Genomic DNA, 22,426 nt, shown 5'->3' with positions numbered 1-22,426 from the left:
TATGGACAAACATCAACGTAGGATATACAGGTGTCAAGGGTACATATGATAATAATTAAAAGCATAACCTAGGATATAGTTAAGGCAAGACTTGTGAAGCGACGAAGTGGAGGAAACAATCAAGGGTAAGATAGGTAAGGTTCCAACAGAAGGGTTGATGTAAAGATTCCTTACCGAGCGAAGTTAAGGAAGCAACGAGATCACCAATAATGTGCGAGATAAAATGATCGCTCATGGATCATCAAGAAACAAGGGTGGTCAAGCGCATGTAAAATGAAATATCTTAAACATACCTTAGGATATAAAGGTAGGCATAAAAAATATGAGAGTATGAGAGATTTTCAAGGAGATGAGCATACCAATACCAAGAGACAAGAAATTGCCGAAAGATAGCGACTTAACAACAGAAAATGAAAGGGTCTCAAAAGACAGGAAGGTCATGGACATATAAACTGAAATGTTTAAGTAAGAGAGGCAAGTATTTGAAACAAGAGTGTTAAAGAATTCAGGGATATGAGTATGTTAATAACAAAGGAACAAGGATTGCCAAATGGTAGAAATTTAATGATGGAAGAGGAATAAATCCCAAAAGGCAAGAAGGTTATGGTCAGGGGCATCTATAAGGATGTCGCAAGCACAAGAGTGAGATCAGATCTAATAGATTGAGAAAAGTATAGACCATACTATAATAAAATACTTTTGGCAAGGGGATATATAGGAGCACAACATAGAATTAGTCGAGGTGACAAATATTTTGAAGCAGAATCAAGGATGAGGTGAAGTAATAATCAATAAGTCCTTAAAACGGCCAGTGCTACTCTAGGATAATGGTCCTACAGTTAGCAAGGCTTTGATACCACTTATGTCACACCCGGTTTTGGAAGGTAAACCGAATGTGAATCATGTACGTGCCAGGATCAGAAACTCACGTACACGACGATTACATAAATGACTCATCATAGCACAATCTTCGAATAACGATAAAGAATAAGTAATGATATTAAAGACTAGAGTCATTTACATAATATAAATCAAAGTGCACAAAATAGAAACGTAGCCAACGTAAATAAACCCACCACAGGCAGCTGACTGGGGGAGGTCGCTAGCCTAATCCTCAAACTTGTCGAAGTCCTGGAACTCCTGGAGATCAGCCTCGACGCCTTCTTCTTTACCTGAGCATAGATTGCACCAAAGGCAACTTGGTGTTTTGTGAAAGCAAGGGTGAGTACACATCAACGTACTCAACAAATGTTTCGTTTGGCTAAGATGGACTAGCTTTATGTGGGGTTAAGCTCAATCAGTTGCTTTTAATCAGTCAGGTATTTATTATTAGTGGAAGCCAAGTTTTATCATATAACCAACCCATGAATCATTTCCTCATCGAGGAACATCATAATCATCATCGAACCAAAAACATTAATGGAACCATTGAATCTCGAACCAGCTGTATCTCTAATCAAAGAGGATCCCAAGGCCGCTCATAACCGTGAGCACGACTGATATATCAATTTCTAACCCTCTGCAGAGGTCTCACACTTTACCCACGAGTCATGATTCCCTTTCTGCTCGGGGAGAGCTAATCCCCATTGACCACTACCTAGGTGGCCTGGCAGGGTATCACTACGTAGCCTTTACATAGACTCCCCTGGTGCATAGCTGCTCGTTAGGTTTCGCCAGTCGTACAAACGCAGTACACCTCCCCAAGGTGGGTGACTAACAAAACCAAATCGAATGAACCTCTGCACCCTCCTTGGCAGAGCGAGCACTACGCCCCAGCCCCCAATGACGGCCCTCCCGTAAAGCCAGCTACACCCCCAGGTTCATCTAATTAATCAACTAAGGGCATCCCATTCCACTCTCATGGTTGCACTGTTATCCCGGGTGGTCACTCCACGAACAGGTCCTTACGGAGAGGTACTCAGGAAAAAGGCCTAAGCCCCCTAGAGTATCACAAGATCATCAACATAATCAGGATAACAGTATCGTATCATAAATGTTCACATCATGTTCGTTGATTAAAGTTAAGGCAATAGCAAAATGCTAACCATGATAACCCAAAAGATAAACAAGGATAAGGTACATACAAACTAGTCAATCCTTAGGTTTCATAAAGTAAAGCGGGACAGTGAATTATAGAGTATGTAGGACATAATAGGTCAAAGGACACTTGCCTTCACCAAACAGATGCTCAGGGTCTTCAACTCTGTAGAACTCGAAGAACCTTACCACTTGGTTGCCGACGCTTGATCGTCGATTCCTCGAAGCTCGGAAACATATCGCAATCTATTCGCGACGCATAACGAACACAAACAGGCACAAACAAACATATATACACATAAGAACATTACACCATACAAATATAAACATAATAAAACATGCAAAACGAAATAGAGAGCGTTACTACGGTCACGCGAGAAAAAAGAAATGTCGAACTCGAAGCGACGGTTGGGAAATTAGCGCGTTAACGTTGAACAAGTATTATCTATAACTTTTAGTTCGACATTATCACATATAAATATTATACATCAGCCAGTTTGTTTAATCTGCTACACTAACGGCTATTAGTTAAATAAGTAATTTAATCAACACAAGAGATTCTACGTGAGGTAAATTTATGATACATGAAACAACACGACAGCGTGAAGAACACGGACACGCACGATATAACACGCTGACGACACACTAAATAGCACGTGCGACCAGCGCGAATACCGCGCGAATCAGCACGCGACCACGAGCATATCACGTACGAACAGCGTGCAGACAGTGCGACGACGTGTGGTAATCGCTAACAAATAATGCGATTACACTAAACAAATATTGGTTAGAACATTAGTTCGGCATAATTATATTGATTGACATTTATCAAATGTAAATTATAACTACTACTTAATTTTGACTAAATTACTATTTTAATAGTGAACGATTAAACTAATAATTAATTAACTGACCTAAGTGATTATAAGTGAACGATTTAATATCTCACACGGATAATGCGCGATACGAGAAAATAGAGTGCGCGTCAGACACACGTGAACGACGCGAACAACACGACGTCATGCGTGAACAATACGCACGACACGCAAGAACGCGCGTGCAACATACGTGAAACAGCATGTGCGACACGCGCGAACGACGTCTGACAACGCACGCGATACTATGCGAAACAGCGCACGAGCGGTACGTGAAACAACGCGCACGACATCGAGTGACACGCGAGAATCAACGCGACGACGCGCGGAACAGCTCGACGACGCGCAAACGATGCCGCACACGAACAACACAACCATGAGCACAACAGACAATTAATTAAATAAAAGTATTTAAACTGGTATTAAACAAGTTAATTAATATTTATATTTATAAAAGCACGTGTTAAAACTATAGATTTGTTCTAATTAGATTGTTCTTTTAAATAACCAACAACTAAACAAGAATTGACTAATTAGCACGAGCGATGATAACGGAAATAATCGAATAACATGCGGACAGCGCGCGAACAACATAGAAACAACACGTGCCAATGACGCGCGGACGGCGCACGTGACATCTCGAGAACTACTAAATAGATGTATGTTTTACACTAAGCAAATACTAAACCTAATAATTGAGTAAACATCAATCACCTTAACATGTATTTATAAAAACGCATATTAAAACTATAAACTAGTTTAACTAGATTACCATTTTAATGATTATCGGAGAAGCAATTGATTTAATAAAACATGTGTTGCGACAAAAATAATGTTTAACATTTAAAAGATAACCTTACAAAACTAACGCGACTAGAACGGATAAAAAATAGTTTTACGATAAAAGCTATTGTGTTTTAGTATAATGTTGATTAACTGTGATGTGGCGCAGTTCTATTGGTCAGAGCACGGCCGCTCAGAGGGCTACGAAATCACAGCCATAGAAAAGTCCTGAGATCTTGTGTGATGGTAATTTTCTATTAGTTGCCCGCATGAAGGAAATTGTGGAGAGTGCATGCTCTGTCGTGCATGTGCATGAGGGGATTAGGGGGCAATTGTCCCGATTGGCTGCATGCATATCACAGAGGAAATAGCATCGGTGGGGCCCACGAGCAGTTCTTCCAGGTTGTGGACGATGGCACGCACTACGGCATAGGCAAGCTGGTGCTCGCCACACAGCCATCTACGCAGGCTCGTCGGCTGGGCTTAGCCGCGATGACGACGCGACGAGGACGCACTACTCCTGTACGAGCGAACAGCCAGAGAAGGGGACAGCACGGCTCACCGACCACGAAGGGATGTCTCGCCCGAGCGCGACCTGCAACGTTCACCGGCCGGAGCTCGTCGAAGCGGACAGAGCTTGGCTAGAGCACAGACTACGCACATGAAGCGCGGGAGCGCATGAAGGACCAAACGCGACGGCACACACGACGAGTTCATGGGGAGGGTATGGCGGAGCTTACCAGCCGAGACGACAGCGGCGGGCTCCGGCGAGGGCGGGGGGGCGACGATGGGGCGATGCGAGGACTGCCCGTGACTGGCAGGCACCATCGGCGTGACCAGAGCAGGTGCTCAGCGTGGGGTGCCGCGACGCCGGGCCTGGCCGCCACGGGACGCCGGACCACTGCGTTGGGCGAGCCGCAGCCGAGGGGCTGTTGTGCATGGGCGTGAGGCAAGGCAAGGGGAGTGAGGAACCACATGGGGGCCGAGGGCCTTACTTCCACGACCTGGGCGAGATCGTGGCCATGATTTCCGTCTTCCACGCGCGCACGACGAGCAGGTGCTTGGTGGCGGCTAAGCGTGGCGGCGGCAGGAGCGCGCGCAACAGCTAGGGTTTGGGGCGCGACTGGGGTGTGCGTGCGCTGGGCCGCGAGAGCGCAAGCAGGATGGGCCGCCACAGCTGGGAGCTGGGCCGCGGGAGGCAAGGGCGCGCGGCGTGGGCCGCCGGTTGCTCAGATGGGCCACGCGAGGGGGGTGAGGGGAGGGAGAAATGCGCGGGCCCAAGAAAGGAAAGGGAGGAGGAAGCAGGACGGGCCACTGAGCAGGCCGACTATAGGAAGGAGCTAGGCTGGGATTTTTCTTTTATGCACCTCTTCTTTTCTTTATCTATTTCTTTTCTTCTCTTTCTATTTAAATTTAGTTTTAGTTTTGAATTCCAAATATACCATGCCTTATGAATCTAGATGAATGCACAACAAAGCACAATCATCATAACAAAATAGATGCTCCACCATGATGCAATAACCAAGGATTATTTAAGGGTTCTATTTTACTTCATTTAACATATATATACACACACAAAATAACTCTCCACTATTTAGGAAAAATAAAAGAAAATTATGGAAAAGAGAGGGTAACACCTGAATTTGGTGGATATTAGAAAATAAATTTTATACCCCAAATTCAGGGTGTTACTAATAAAGGAGCAACCCGAAGGTGATAAGAGAAAGCGCCGAAGCTATTGCTAGAGAGCTTCGGCTTGATATGGTGACGAAGACCAAGAACGACACCGACTTAAAGGGGGGAAAAGACCACTTAGTCTGTGATATTTTGTATTACGGTCACGAGTAGATGTCAAGGGCATGAATGTAATTTTGTCCGGGCTGTGTCCCGTGCCTATAAACAGATGAACAGTAGCACTGTACTGTTCACGCTGGATTGTAATCACTCTCGCGTCATTCTTGCATCCTTACATTTTGCCAAGCCAAAGGTATCAATGTAATATGAATTTTATTGATATTTACTCATATTCATAGAATATAAATGTGAATATATTATTGATTCATAATTATCATCTTTATTCCTTTATGTTCTATTGCTTAATTATTCATATTCCTATGCTAAAATGATGAAGGTATGTCCTTCATGACCTTCGTCTGAAGATCATTATATCCGAGAGGAAATAATGCTTCAAAGGACAAAGGTATTTAACCATTAACAATTGTGTTGCCTTGTTCTTAATTTATACCATTTGAGAACAAGTGACCAACAGGCGGCCTCATTGGAGTCGTAGTCCTCGTCGCCCACCTATGGTGTCTGCGCTACAAACTCAACAATATCACATATGCTTTCACAGAGTGAGGTTAGATGGTGCCTCATTTTATTACTCCACATACAATAATCTTCACCATTAAAATATGGTGGTTTGCCTATGTCACACCCGGATTTAAGGAACAAAGTCGGGTTCATCTCATATATGCGCCAGAGAAGACAACACATATAATAACAAAGTGCATACAGATAAATATCATAAATGTACTTATTACATAGCGGAAGTCTTACAAAAATAAATGATAAAATAAAGCAAACTAAATATTATTCCCTAGCGCCACAAAGCTGACTGGGAGACGCCACCTAGATCAAGTCGAAAGCCTCAGTGTTAGACGGCTCCTCTTGGACCACCTATTCTTCTCCTATGGGGGTGTGAGACAGCAAGAGTGAGCTCATATACGTTCATAGCTCAACAAGTCATGGGGAATAATGTAAATGAACTCACCAAAGGTGGGAGTTCATGTGAAGTGTAAGGCTGATCAACAAAATAAAGGTTGAAGCTGAGCATTGCTTTTATAAGTTGGTCAAAATTTTATTAGTAATTACTAAGTATAAGTAAATACCAAACCTTAGTAATAATAAGTAAAAGTAATAATAAAATAATCCCAAATGCGATGCAAATGACAAATTGAGTTTTAATTCCATAGATTAATCATGTGAGGGTCCGAGCTGCTCATGACCGTGAGCACGGCTAGTATACCAGTTTTACACTCTACAGAGGTTGCGCATCTTTACCCACAAGTCATGTTACCCATCTGCCAAGAGACGACCAATCCCATACACCTCTACCGAGGAGGCGAGGGAGGGTAACACTACGAGGCCTTTACAAAGTTCCACTAGCTTCAGAAAACCCGCTACAGTTTATAGGAAGCTCCAGTGCAGGGATCCCTCGCCTGACCGCCATCGCAGCAAAATCAACCCAAGCTAGGACCTCCCTAGACTGACCACTCCCCTATTGTCCTTGCCCCTGTCGGGTAAGGTAGTCATCCACTAGCTTTCCTAGTTAATCAGCCAAGGGCATCCCATACTACCCTTGTGGTAGCACTATTTTCACGGGTGGTCGCTCCATGTTCCCATTAACATAATGATCTTAACATGAACAGTGTTGGGACGAAGGCGAACACGCTACCCTTCGCTCGATGCCTTCGTCGCCTCGCTGCACCGATGAGGACCACATCCACAGAGCACGCCCGAGCAAGCCGGAGGCGTCAACTGGATGAAGACCGGCGCAGTCCCTCTTCGTCCTCTCCGTTGCAAGACAAAGGCTCTATCAAAGTCTACTAGTCCCACGTCCTCACCGCGTCAGGAGGCCCAGGTGGGATTCGGCTCACTGTAACGGGCCCCGCGCGGATAAGCATATTACGGGCCGTGTCTGTAATGGCCTTTTCTGTAATGATAGTCTGTAACCTCCTCTCGTGAGAATATTCTAGGGATAGACCGAGTACTCGAGGGCATAAACGTCTTTGACAAGGGATGGGTGGTCACTCGAGTACCTATAAATACCCCTGTACAGTGCCCTTGAGAGGCCAGATTAATAGAGGTATTGCCATCTCACGACAAACTTTGCCAATACTCTTTGTACTTCCCTGTTGGACCCACTTGCTTAGGAGAGCAAGTGCCAACATTTGGCGCCCACCGTTCGTGCTACGAAAAACAACCCGTGATGTCCCCCAAGCGAGCTAGTTCGAAAGTAGCCCCATCCATCGATGAAGCAGCGAAGGCAGCACTGCTGGCTAAGAAAAAAGGCAAGGCCCTCGCAGATAACACCCCCCAAGAGGCCTTCGAAGATGAAGCTGTCAGCAAAAGATAGCGCCAAGAGCACCCCACCCGCAAAGGCACCCTACGCACCTGCTGCTCCAGAGGCGTTCTGCAAGCACCACATCCAGGCTTCGCTCCACCAGAGGGCGAAGACGCAATAGAGGATGGCGAAGTCATCGGCATCTCAGCCGAAGACCAGTTACAGCTGCCGACCCTGCGCATCAAGAACCACAACCTCCAAAAGTAGAAAGACATCCTTGAGGCCAATCGCCAACGTGTCACCGTGTAGGCCAAGGTGCGCCAGATGATACGGGACGAGGAGCACAGAGCTCGAGAGGTTGAGAAAGAAATTGTGCTCATGCAGAGCGAAGGCCAGCACAATCTGCAGCATGGACCGACCCTCCAGCATCGCGTCCCAGCCGGAGATCTATTCATACCACAGCGCGTGCCCTTCATTCCGCATGCCACAGCTTTCCAGAGGATCAACTACCTCGATGAGTGAAGCCCCCTGGCTCCACAACTCCAAGCATCACCTTGGCCCGCCAACTTCAGGGCAGGCACCTACCCCAAATACATCGGCAGCTCTCACCTAGCACAATACACCATGAGCTACCAAGTTGTTGCCGCATTGTCCGGAGGGGACGACGCCACAATGGCCAAATCTTTCATCATCACGCTCGAAGGTCCGGCCTTGACCTGGTACACCAGATTACCGCCACTGTCCATTGACTCCTAGAATGGACTCCGGGACAAGTTCCTGCTCAACTTCCAAGGGTAGCGACCCAATACTGACGCCCTGGCTGAGTTATCACTCTGCAAGCAGCAAGAGAAGGAAACCTCGGGAGTACTACAGAAAATTTCTGACCCTCAAGTCGCAACTGCCATCGATCGACGACCACATTGCGATCCATTACGCCATCAGTGGCCTTCGGGCTGGTGTCCTGTATAGTCACTGCATCAGGGACCCACCCAAAAATCTCCAAGAGTTATATCAACTATTTGAGAAGTATGCCAGGTCCGAAGAGCTGCATCAGCGAAAGGTCGAATCTTAGAGGAAGCCTAAGGACCCTCCGCAGTCCAGCAGAACCTGGACCAGGCCTTCGCAGCTAGACTCCGGGCAGGACAGCCGCAGTCAGCAACAGGTGCACAACATAGCCAATCAGCACCCAGCCGGAGAAACTACTCACCGTCAGGAATATCCCCCCCAAGGCCGCGGTAATAGCACCAGAGGAAGAGGCCATGAACGGACGCAGCAGCCGCGTAGATTCTACTATCTGTTTCATGGCGAGGACTGCGCGCACCCAACAAGAGATTGCCCAGAAACGAAGGCCACCAGGGACAAGATGTCCAGAGCACAGCCAGCCGACAACCAGAGAGTCGTCGCGCATACATACCACCACCACCACCAGCAACCTTACAACAATGAGCACGTCCAGCATCCACCCAACCACGCGTACCAACACCGTCAGGAAGTGCAAGTTCTACAACGTCCGCCTCCACCTCCGCATCACCCAAATCCACACCACCATAATCACCCCCAAGCACCAAAGCAGGAAGACTTCGCCGACCAACCATATTGCGGAGTCATCCACATGATCACCAGAGGGTCCAGCGTGGACTTCGAAACGAAGCGATAGAAAAGGGACCACTACCGAAGTGTGAACCACGTCGCCCTCACCGGCCCAGTGGTACAAACAAGGTGGTCACATGTACCACTCGCCTTCGACGCCAGGGACGTTGATCTGCGCAGCGCTCCTCACGTTCACGCAATGGTGATCAACTGCAGCGTAGCAGGCTGGGACCTACATAAATTCCTGGTCGACAATGGCAGTCAAGCTGACATCATCTTCCTGCACACCTTCGATCGCATGGGTATAAGCCACAACCTACTCAAGCCTTCGGACAACCCCCTATACGGTTTCGTCGGCAAGGGCACCTTCCCCGTTGGCAAGATAGAGCTACCCCTATCATTTGGTGTTGCACCCAATGCACGAAGTGAGCAGGTCACCTTTGACATCATCGACATGGTATACCCATTCAATGCCATAATGGGCCAGGGTTCCATCAACAAGTTTGAAGTGGCCATTCACGGCCTTTACCTCAGCATGAAAATCCCGAGTCCGCAAGGCGTGATCACAGTTTATGGCAACCAGCAGACTGCGCGCAATATTGAAAGGGACTTCGTTCCAGGACAATGGAATGTACACTGCCTGACAGCACAACGTGAAGGTTTTGAAGGAACCCGCCCAGTCGCAGACGAAAAAGTGAAGGCACAACTACAAAGCAACGACGGAACGAAGGTGGTCCCCCTCGACCTGGCTACGCCTAAGCAAACGGTTGTAATAAGCGAAGACCTGACCTCGCGAGACGAGGAAAAACTCATCTCTTGCCTCTCCCGAAACAAGGACGTCTTCGCTTGGTTCGCCCTCGATCTGGTTGGGGTAAGCTGCACCATCATAGAGCACGGCCTGGGCATCGACCCTTCGGTGCGCCCAAAAAAGCAACGACTGCGCAAAATGTCCGACGAGAAGACCGAAGCCGCCAAAGCCGAGGTGCACCGCCTGTTGGAAGCCAACTTCATTGAGCCAATTGCTTACCCTACATGGCTTGCCAACGTGGTCATGGTGCAAAAGAAAAGCGGCAAGTGGCGCATGTGTATCGACTTCACCAGTCTCAATAAGTCCTATCCCAAGGACAATTTCCCCTACCATGGATCGACAAAATAGTCGATAGCGCAGCAGGATGCGAAGTCATGTCCCTCCTCGATTGCTTCTCCGGTTACCACTAGATCTACATGAAAGAGGAAGACAAGGCCAGCACAAGCTTTATCACACCCTTCGGCACATATTGCTTCATCAAGATGCCAGAAGGACTAAAAAACGTCGGGTCAACCTTTTCTCGCCTCACAAAGAGGGTCCTCGAAAGTCAAGTAGGCCATAACATTTTCACCTACGTGGACGACATCGTCGTCGCAAGCAAAAAAAAGAGGATCACCTGGCTGACCTCGCCGAAACATTCGCTAATATGCGGGATGCACGACTTCGGCTCAACCCCGAAAAGTGTGTCTTCGGAGTCCGCCAGGGGAAGATACTTGGCTACCTGGTGTCGCACCGAGGGATCGAGGTCAACCCGACAAAGATCCAAGTGATCATCAACATGACACCCCCGCAGTCAGCCAGGGATGTCCAGCGACTGACAGGCAGATTGGCCACCTTGAACAAGTTCATTTCCAAATCCGCAGAGCACAGTCTACCCTTCCTCAAGACATTGCGTGGCGCAAAAGACTTCGCTTGGGGACCAGAGCAAGCGGCAGCCTTCGAGTCGCTCAAGCAACACCTGTCTGACTTGGCAACCCTTGCTAGCCCCGACCCTTCGCTGCCCTTACTGCTATACATAGCGGCCTCACCATGTGCAGTCAGCGCAGCGTTGATCCAAGAGCAGGACAGAGAGGGCACGACCTGATAGTGCCCAGTGTACTATGTCTCCGAAGTCCTCACAACTTCTAAGTGCAACACAACTGAGCTGGAAAAAATTTCATACGTATCTGTCATGGCATCGCGCAAGCTGCGCCACTACTTCGAAGCATTCAAAGTATGGGTCACTTCGAACAGGGGTCTGGGAGAACTGTTCCTGAACCCAGAGGCATCCGTCCGAATCGCCAAATGGGCAGCTGAACTTTCTGGGTACCACATCACCTTCGAACCAAGAACAGTGAATAAATCACAAGTCCTGGCAGACTTCATCGTCGACTGGACGGTACCAACAAGGCAACAAGAAGAGTCCCCAGAGAAATATGACTATTCACTGCGACAGCGCGTGGTGCCATGCGGGGGCAGGCGCCGCGACAATTATCATTTCACCCACAGGCGTCAAATACAGATATGCATCCCGCCTAAGCTTCGCCTTGGAGTCCAACAGATGCACTAACAACATAGCAGAGTATGAAGCCGTCATCTTGGGACTCCACAAATTACGTGCACTCAGTGTCACCACTTGCATAATCAGAACAGACTCCAAAGTAGTCACCGGCTAGGTCGAGTAGGAATATTCAGCCAAAGACCCCGCGCTCATGCAATATCTCACAGCCGTCCACAGCCTCGAGAAACAATTTAAGGGTTTCACCCTACAGCACGTCGATCGCGCCAAGAACGAAGAGGCCGACGCATTGGCCAAAGCACCGGCCAAGGGCGAGGCCTTGCCCTTCGACGTGTTCTACCACGTCATCGGCACACTAGCTGTCCGCAACCCCGAAGGCCTGCAAATAACTCAGGACACAGAAGGCCACCGCATTGTTAACCTCATCATGGCCGAAGACTGGCGGGCCCCAATAACCCTATACCTACAAGGTCACTACCATCCCAACGATCGCAACGAGGCCAAACGACTGAAGCATAGAAGCCGGGACTTCACATTGGTCGAGGGTCAGCTATACAAGAAGGGGATTAGCCAGCCCATGCTGAAGTGCATAACTGAAACCGAAGGCATAAAAATCCTCCGTGAAGTCCATAGCGGAACTTGTGACTCCCACTCAGGACCTAGGGCCCTCGCTGCCAAGGTGATTCGACAGGGATTTTACTGGCCCGCAATAATTTGTACTGCCAATCGAGTCACAAGGTCATGCAAAGCATGCCAAAAATTCTCCCCTCGCTCAGGCAGCCCCTCGCAATTCACCAAGCTCATCGCCCACACAAGGCCACTTCAGCGCTAGGGGCTGGACATCGTCAGACCACTGCCTACAGATCAAGGGAACCTCAAGTTTGCCTTCGTCGCCGTCGAATATTTCACAAAGTTGATTGAGGCCAGGGCAGTATCCACCATAACATCGAAGACCGCACAAAAATTCTTCTGGCAAAATATTGTTTGCTGCTTCAGAGTCCCGTCCGAACTCACAGTCGACAACGGCAAACAGTTCGACAGCCAAGACTTCAGAGATTTTTGCTTTTCCATCGGCACCAAGCCTATCTTCGCCTCGGTGTACCACCCACAGTCCAACGGTGTTGTCGAGCGTGCCAATGGCAAAATTTTTACTGCCATCAAGAAAAGGCTTCTTGACGACAAAAAGGGCAAATGGGCCGACCAATTGCCTGAAGTGGTATGGGCCCTAAACACGACAGAGTGCCAGGCAACCGGATTCACACTTTTCCGCCTTTTGTATGGATCTGAGGCCATGACACCGCAAGAATTAAAACACGGGTCCCCCAGAACAAACAAATCAGCCATCCTCGATGTCGACGAACCAACTTCCAAGGACCTCATCGACGGAGACCGCGTCTTCGCCCTGCAGGCCCTCGACAAATATCAGGTTCAAACCAAGGCCTGGCGCGACAACGCAGTCATCCCAAGGGAATTCAACAAAGGGGACCTCGTACTCGCAAAAACCACCCGGACAGAGTCACGAGGCAAGCTAGAGCCGAATTGGGACGGTCCATTCATAGTCAAGACAAACACATCCCTCAGTGCTTAGACGCTGGTAACACCTTCCGGCGAAGACTTAGAGCACTCCTGGAACATCGATAATCTCTGAAATTTTTTTGTTTAACTCTCAGGGCCCACACGCCCTTGTAATTTAGCAAACAATATTGTTCCGGCCCGCACTCTTTTCCTCCCGGGGGGTGAGGTTTTTAACGAGGCGGGGCCATGTAATATACCAGTAAAAAGCCCCCGCAAAATAAAAATTCAAGTGTCACCATGTCGAAAAAGACCGCTTCGACGGCCTTCGGCATTCGACCGAGACAAAGTCACCGCGACAGGTAGCGTAGACTACCCTCGCGTGCGACAACTTCGTGCAAAAGTCGCATAAGGGTGCAGCCGGACAAGCACAACAAGTGCGCGATACGAAGTCTTTTACTAAAAGACATCTTCGTGCAAAAGTCGCCTAAGGGTGCAGCTGGATAAGCACAACAAGTGCGTGATATGAAGTCTTTTACGAAAAGACATCTCCATGCAAAAGTCGCCTAAGGGTGCAGCCGGACAAGCACAACAAGTGCGCGATACGAAGTCTTTTACTAAAAGACATCTCCGTGCAAAAGTCGCCTAAGGGTGCAGCCGGATAAACACAACAAGTGTGCGATATGAAGTCTTTTACGAAAAGACATCTACGTGCAAAAGTCGCCTAAGGGTGTAGCCGGATAAGCACAATAAGTGCGCGATACGAAGTCTTTTACGAAAAGACATCTCCCTGCAAAAGTCGCCTAAGGGTGCAGCCGGACAGACACAATAATGCATGTTACGAAGTTTTTCCCACAAGACAACTCCGCGCAAAAAGTCGCCCAAGGGTGCCACCACACAGTTACAACATCACACTGGCAAGCGAAGGGCAACAGGCCTCATTACAATACAAGTCGCAAATTACATACCCACAGCGAAGGGTCACCAGACCCACCGCACAAATAAATAAAATTGTGTTCTCCCTTTACTACCGCACGACAAGCGAGGGCATCACACATTCTACATCGGCTCAACCTTTGGGATAATGCCTCCCTACCGATAATTAAACAACATCATTTTCAATTGCTCACCCTCAAACAAATTCCGCAGGTCCCCCTCACCAATACTCATCCCAAACGATGACGACAGCAAGTCGCGTTGGCTACCCCGATCTACACGAAGATGAGTTCGCTCCAACCCCATCCGACGACGCCTTCCACTTCGCGAACTCTCACCAACACTATGCTTTGCCACCACTTTTCGTCGATGGCGTTCGATCCTCGCCCCAACCGGGGGATCCAACGCTTCGCCCATCTCCAGCCGCGACGAAGACTCTACCGCGGCCACATCTAACGCAGCAAAATAATCCAAATCTTCATCCGAAGACTCTTTGGTCCAGGAAAACGGGCTCTCAACCTCACCACCATCAAACAAAAAAGACCCAGATTCAGAACCAGAAAAAATATCATTGGCCGGCACTGCGTCCACGGCGGCCACAAAATTAACACCATCAGTAGGGGTTGCTTGCGTAGGCCCAGACGTCGGAACCTGCACAACAACCGAGTTTCAGTATCACAAAAACAAAACCCTACACCCAACGCCCCTGAGTCTATCCTGCCACCTGTGCAGGGCCGAACGTCGCTGCAGGGTCTTCGGCAGCCGATGCGGCCGCCACCGAAGTGTCTTCAGGCAACGCGGCGGCGGCCACAGGGTCGTCTTCGCCAACACCAGTTAGCAGCGCTGGCTGGTCCTTAGTCCCCGCCCTCGCACCCTCCGCCAAAGGGTTCGTGCTCTCCAAGCCCCCAAGTCTTCGACCTCCTCATCATTCACCATCTACAAAAGTAGCATCAAACCCAAGTACATTTTCTTAAAACTAAATAAAATAATGACAATTCGTACCTGCTCCATCGCCCGGTCAAACCTTTCTTGGACGGTGTCACGGCCGTGCAGGCCCCACATCCTATCATAAAGCGCCCCAGCAGACCGCTTTAGCACCGCATCTTCAACCTGGAATATCTCACGATCAAAGTCTTCATCAGATCGATCAAATACTTCGAAGTGCCTGTATCCCTCTCGGGACAAGGCATTCGTGGCCCCCTCACAGGTGATGAGCGAAGCGAAGGACATGAGACCCATCACGATCGATGGAAGCACCTCCAACTCCTCCTGCAACCACCCGAGAAAGCGGAGGCCCACCTCCTTGCCAGTTGCATCAAAGGGGGTCGTATGCGCACCAAGTTGCCGGTACGCGTCCACGAGCAATGCACGCGCTCGATCCACCCATGTGCGGGTAGAGGCCTCCGCCTTGTCCAGATAGCCGCGAAGGCTCCTGTGATTCGCCTCCGCCTCCGCAGCACGTTGGACGGCAAGGCTAGCCTTGGTGAGCGCAAGTTTAGCTTCGGCGCGTGCAGCCTGGGCCTCTGCGCAGGCTTTGTCAGCATCCTCCCTCTCCACAGCCAGCCAGCGGCCAAGTTCCTCCTTTTCGGCCTCCGTCGCCGACAGCTTGTCCATCAGATTGCGGCTCTTGCTTTCCGCGGCTGACTTGTCCCGCATAGCCTCAGTGAGCTGCGTACAGAGGCGCTCATTCCTCCCTTCGAGTCACCGCCTTTCTGCAGCAAACTCCGAGGGCAGGGCCCCGAACGCAATTCGTTCGGCGAAGGCGGCCACCTGGCATCAACCACCGTCAAATTCGAAGTCATCAAAAAGATCACATTGCCGAAGACAACTTACATGCTTCAGCTGTTGTGCAACCGAGCACGCCACGTCCTTGGCAGTGGCGGCCGAAGCGATCTCATCGCTGGCACAAAATTTGGCCCAAGGGTCCTGAGCAGACCCCTTCGGCACGGCAACCGGCCCAGCCACCACCGGCGCCGGGACAACAACCAGTTGCCCAGCTCCCGATCCAACACCATAGTCTTGTTAAAAAAACTCAAAAACTCACCAACAAGTCCACGCCCTGTATGGGCATCGAACATCGGGACGCCGCCCACTAGAAAGTCGTCCACAGAAATATCCATGGAGACTTCGGCCCCGCCCACCTCCATCTCAGCGGTACGCAGCGGTGATGGAGGTCGTCGCTCCTGCACGAGCATGGCAGGGAGCGGCATGCTGGGGCTGGTGGCGGTGGACTTCGCACCCAATGGAGGCTTGCTGGTGCCAGGGGCGGCAGACTTTGCGGCTCCCCGCGCCATCTTGACCTCACGGCGAGGGTCCCCGACCCTCATGAACGCCCGGCGCTTCTGCGACGCGTCTTGGCGATCCTTTTCCATCACTGCCGATACAACAGCAGCAACATTCCGCCCGTAAGGAAAAATCTTCATCTCACGAGTTAATTGAGACGTACGAATGTCCTCGCCGGCCGCCTAGTGGATCGGAACATTCCCAGGCCACCGACCCCTAGTAACCTTCAGCATTCGCGCGGAAGATTCCCGGAGCTCGGGCGAAGACATCCTCTCCCCGGGGGCCACGCAAGTTCCCAATAAATCCATAGCAAAATGATCGGAGGCCCCCAACCCCTCAACTACAGTGCCTAGTTTCCTCTTTTTATTGGCCGCAGTCGGCACGGTTCCCCGCGAAGGGCCTTTGTCGGCCGCTGCCGCCGCCCTTTTTCCCCGGCGGTTGCCAGCAACAGCATCGTCGTCTCCGGGGTAACCGACATATGGCAGATGGTTCAACTCAAAAACGCGATTCAAACGAACATTTGAACCGCGGATATCCCAACTACGCAAGGTCTCCATCCTCAGTACATATCGCCCTAAAATCCTTGCGGCCTTGGCCTTCACTTCGCGCACAAACATGGCCGGGTTCCAACCCCGCAAATCCTAGGCGAAGGCAGGACTTCGCACCAACTGATCGCCCAAGGTCGGCATCCGGCGTGGGCACACTTCACCAAGTACCCAGCCGTGTGCCAAGGGCCACACTCCATATCTAATGAATTCCTCAACCAAATCACGCTCGCTACTCAGGCGGACAGCGTACCGAAGGGCCCCTTCGTCTTCATCGTCCTCCGCCACCTCGAACGGTGGGAACACCACATAGCAGTGAGAGCACATAATGGCTGCAGGGAGCCCAGGGAGATCTTCAACTTCCCTACAAGAGACATAAAACCAAAAGTCCCACCAGTTGCCCCACTTGTTCCGGGCACAAGGGACTATTTCCACGACTTCCGCCGAAGTCTTTCCGGTCCTCGGCGTGAAGGTGCATGACCCAAATTGTGCAATCTTATCTCCTATTTTCTTCTTTTGCCAGTGCAGACAATAGTTCTTGGCGAAGACCTCCACAGACGGCTGACCGTTGTACGAAGCAACCACCCAAACATACTTTGCCAAGGCAACCACGGCGTTAGGTGTGAACTGGTGGACCTGCACATTGAACCTCCGCAAAACCTCCTCCACAAAGCGATGCGCCGGGAGACAAAGGCCGACAATGAAGAATGCCTCGAACACAACCAATTCGCCCTCAGGCTCAGGGACCTCCTCAGCGCCCAGAACCCGCCCGACAAGTCTCCAAAGTATACAAGCTGCTGCATCTCTTGCACGTGAACCGAGGAGATCCTCGAAGTGCCAAACTCCACAGTGTGGCCCGGCTGCAACTCCGTCGCCACCAAATCACTCAAGGTATCCTCGGACGACGAATCGGCCGACGACGCACTCGCAGCAGATGAGGAAGAAGACATTGCTACGTACCGTCGGCGGCGGCGTGCGGTCTGCTTGATGCGGGCCAGATTTTCGAAGCAGGAGAGCAAGGAGGGCAGGCGAGCAGTTTGAAAAAGTTTGGGTTTTCACGGCGCACGCAAAGGGTAAGAAACAGTCCCGGCCGTGCCGCCTTTTTATAGACAGGACATGATGCTTCAGGAAACACGCAGTCCAACCGTAACACGTCCATCAACGGTCACATTTCAAAAACCCCCGCGGGACCACTTCGAGCGAGGGCAGCATCTCCACCATCTAGCGACGTCTTCGGCACCAGATGACTTAGTCGAACGAGTCCCTCGGAGGGCAAATGTTGGGGCGAAGGCGAATACGCTACCCTTCGCTCGATGCCTTTGTCGCCTCGCTACACCGACGAGGACCACATCCACAGAGCACGCCCGAGCAAGCCGGAGGCGTCGACTGGATGAAGACTGGCGCGGTCCCTCTTCGTCCTCTCTGTTGCAAGACGAAGGCTTAGTTGAAGTCTACTAGTCCCACGTCCTCACCGCGTCGGGAGGCCAGGTGGGATTCGGCCCACTGTAACGGGCCCCGCGCGGATAAGCATATTACGGGCCGCGTCTATAATGGCCTTTTCTATAATGATAGTCTGTAACCTCCTCTCGTGAGAATATTCTGGTGATAGACCCGGTACTCGAGGGCATCAATGTCTTTGACAAGGGACGGGTGTTCACTCGAGTACCTATAAATACCCCCATACAGTGCCCTTGAGAGGCCAGATTAACAGAGCTATTGCCATCTCACGACAAACTTTGCCAATACTCTTTGTACTTCCCTGTTGGACCCACTTGCTTAGGAGAGCAAGTGCCAACAAACAGTAGTAATAAACAGATAATAATAAAAGTGTAATCATGAATAATGTATCTCCATATCCAAAACCTCATAAAGCAATAGCAAGTACTACCCAAAAATATTTCAGTGGTAAAACAAGGTATAAACATAACCAAAACTGGGGTAATCTATTGGATCCCATCAAAATTAACCTATGCAGATCATTATGAATAATAAGAACATGGCTGGGTAAAAATAAGTGATCAAGGGCACAACTTACCTTCAATGAGCTCCTGCTCAGCAACTTCTATCTGCTTAACCTCAAGATCCACAGTAGCTTGCTCGTCTACTCGCATCAACACAATACATACATAGTATAGCAAAAATTAACATCACACCAAACATGTAAATAAAATACACAATAATAATCTACACATAAGATCCTAGAAACAGGAATCATTAATTTTGGAGTTATAGATTTTAAGTTATGAATTTCCAAAGGTATTATGTATTTAATACAAGGTTAAGTAAGAGATAAATTTTAATGTGTCTTTCATGTCAAAACAGAGACTCTAGGTGATAAAAATTTGTAACACCCCAGGTGTTACCATGGCCATGGCACATTTATGCACTAATGACTGTGATCACATGTGGGAGAGACTTGAGAAGAAGAGCATAACACCTTGGGAACCATGTATTAACCAAGAATGTTAATGACCAAAAGCACTACCCAAGCATTTATGCAATTATCACCTTGGGCAAGAGAAGAATAAACCCTAGACCCTTCTTAAGCCCTTAACTCCCAAAACCCTGGTAAAGGGGGAAGGTTAAGCAAATGTGCAAATCATGAGTTAACCTTTAGCCAAAGTTTAAGTAACATTATAATCTACAAAATACAGAGAGGAAACATTGCAAAAAGACCCCTTAAAGAACCCCAAATCCATTCCCTAAGTGGAGAGAGAGTTAGAGCTCTCTAATTCTTTCTAAGTCAAATTTTGAACCTAATCTAAAGATCCACCGTGTTCACTTAGTAAATGGCACCAAAACAACTTGAGTTGTATACCAAAAATGTGTCATACCACCTAAGGCACCCACTGGAAAAAGTTGAAACCGAGCCCAAGACGTTTGACATGATTTGGCTTGGCTTTTGTCGTAGGTGGGCAGAGGGACAAGCCAGATTTGGCGTCCGCATATCTCCCTACCTAGGGCATATCTGCCATGGGGACTCACATACAAGAGACAGCCCTAGGTGCCAGGAGGAGGCCTGCGTCGGATTTTTGCCAAGATTCGCACGCTTGCGATCTCGGCGAGCTGTTGAACACGGGCAGAAGAACACTTCCACGTGTTCGACGCGCTCTGTGCACGCCAGAGCATGCCCGCGCCCGACCCCGCGCGCCCCACGCGCCGAGCCGTGCCCGTGTCCCCTGCTCGCGCCCGCGCCTATAAAGCCTCCTCAGGCGTCGATCGTACTCCTCCGCGCACGCTCGACCTCACCGGAGCCAGAGACCACCGGTGTTTGCCCCGCAGACAGTGTGCCCGCGGCCACCCGATCCCCCGCCACCATAGACTGGCCTGCAGAGCCCTTCACAGCCACGCTCGACCCTCAGAAGTGACCGTGCATGCCTCGGTGAAACTCCCTGACCAAGGAATCTGACTTTGCTTCGCCGGAAAAGCCAGTCCACGGTCGCCGGACTTCACCCGACCGCCTGTGAACGTAGACCGGGTAAATCTCTGCCCATTCTTCGATTCCTTGCGCACATAGCCTCTACGTCATCCCGTGGAGCTCATCATGCCGTTTAATTGAACTAGATCGTCGTGGTTAAGCCGGAGCACCCGCCGCCGACGAGATCACCCGCCTGCGCACGTGGACCGGCCGATTCCGGCCACCACGGCCGTCGAGTCGTACCTCGCTGTGACTGCCAGGACCTCCAGAAGCCTACCCCGCCCCTCACCGGACCTCTCTCACCGCTGGTAAGCCGCACCGCCCTTTTCTTTCCCGTGGGTACTATTTGCATAAGGGGAAGGACCTCGGGGAAGAAGAAGGAAAGGTCAGGGGGTTTTGTGCGCTGTCAGTGACTCAAGGGAATAGTGGCGCAGGGGTAGAAATGAGTGGATTGATTTAGATAGAACCCAGGGTCTTCGGTGCAAAGTAGTTTTCCAGGAAACCTTTTCAATTATTCTGAATTAACTCCAAATGGAACTTGGAAAATTCATAACTTCAGTTTGGTTTACCCAAATCGAGTCAAACCAATTTTTCCAGATCCTAAATAATGTAAGCTACTTAGGAAAAATATAAAACCCCTAAGTGTTACAGAATACTTTAAAGTTCTGATTTAAATGATTAACTGGTCAAAAGCTAAAAGAAATAAGGAAAAATAGTTACACTAATTGACTGGGGTTAAGAAAATTTGGAGAGGTACTTAATCAATTCGTAGCCTGTTTAAAAATAATAAACCCTTCTGTACACCCCATTAAGATAGGATTTGCCATTTAAAACACTTTTTACTTAAAGTTAGAGAAAATATTAAAGGTGGTTTAAGTAAAGAACCAGGGAGCACCCACATTTTTTGTTAGTTTACTTATTCAGTATAGTTCACTAGAAAAATTGATTATACCCTCTTGTTTAGTATAAAATAGATGAGATACATTTTATTTTAGGAAAACAAGGAAAACTTAGAAAAACCCTAGAAAAATAGCCCCAAGGAGAAAACACCCCAAACCTTGGGATAACTTATGTTTTGTTATTAAGAACATAGGAAAAATATAAAATCTGTTGTTTGACATTTTTTCAAATAGCAAGATAATAGTAAGTGCCTTTTTAACATTAAACTTTAGAAAATCACAACTAAATAACCACCAAATATCCTTCTGTGATTTTTGGCATAGAGGCATGTTATTACTTTTAGATACCAGCAAAAATGACCCTTAGGACAGAACCCACACCTAGTTAAGAGTTGTAGTGCAAAGTGACCCCTTTGCCCCAACTTTTGTTATTTTGTCCAGGGCATATTTTAATTATTCTGGACCTCAAATTTATAGGACAGCCTGTAGTGACAATTAGTAACCCACTATAATTTTTATAGAATTTTTGGGAAAATTTAAATCACTGATGTAGTTCAAACCCACACTAGAATTCATAAATAGAAAATGAAAAGGGGAACATTAATAATGGAGATAAATGTCATCATAACCCAACCAGCAAAACCCCTTAAATGCCTACTAAAATATCTAAGGGAAATCCAAGTTCCAATCCACTATGCTTATCCCTAGGCAAAACCCAAACCTAAAATAGATAAGCATAAACCACTAAGAGCCATGTATAACCAGGAAACCCTAAGGTAGTGTTTGGTTGAGGAGCCAACTAGAACGGAACCGTTCCATCCCTGATTCTAGGAACGGAGCCGCTCTGTTCTGTGTTTGGTAATCTGGAACGAAGCGGCTCTATTTTTTGTTTGGTTCTAGAGTGAAGTAGAACGAATCGACTCTATCATACGTTTGGCATATTCATACCACTATAATATATATATAATTATATTAAATATAACACTATATATTAAGTTTGACATCGTGCGTCTTTGTTTATATATATATATATATATATATATATATATATATATATATATATATATATATATATATATATATATATATATATATATATATATATATATCGCGCGAGAGGCATGCAAGCCACGACCGGCGTCGTGCGTTTGCTGAGCGCTCGGGTCCGGCTATTTT

Source organism: Zea mays, chromosome 5 (genome assembly GCF_902167145.1).
Source record: "Zea mays cultivar B73 chromosome 5, Zm-B73-REFERENCE-NAM-5.0, whole genome shotgun sequence".
NCBI classification, from domain to species: Eukaryota; Viridiplantae; Streptophyta; class Magnoliopsida; order Poales; family Poaceae; genus Zea; species Zea mays.
Note: the sequence above shows the minus strand (reverse complement) of the source record.